Genomic DNA, 263 nt, shown 5'->3' with positions numbered 1-263 from the left:
GGGTGATATTGGCAAACTTTCTCCTGTAGTAAGTCAGTCTGGACATTAGGAATGTACTACAACCATTGGAACATAATAAAAGCTTTTTGGTGAATTACAGTAATGGTTTTCTAAGAATAATTATGTACTGTATGTACAGTAAGGAAGATATTGGCAAAATTCCACCTGTAGTAAGTCAGTCTGGCCATTAGGAATGTACTACAGCCTTTGGAACATGAAAAAAACCCTTTTGGTGAATTACAGTAATTGTTTTCTAAGAATAA

Source organism: Sinocyclocheilus rhinocerous, unplaced genomic scaffold, assembly GCF_001515625.1.
Source record: "Sinocyclocheilus rhinocerous isolate Xijiao unplaced genomic scaffold, SAMN03320098_v1.1 scaffold857, whole genome shotgun sequence".
Taxonomy (NCBI): Eukaryota; Metazoa; Chordata; class Actinopteri; order Cypriniformes; family Cyprinidae; genus Sinocyclocheilus; species Sinocyclocheilus rhinocerous.
This window is presented reverse-complemented; position numbering follows the sequence as displayed.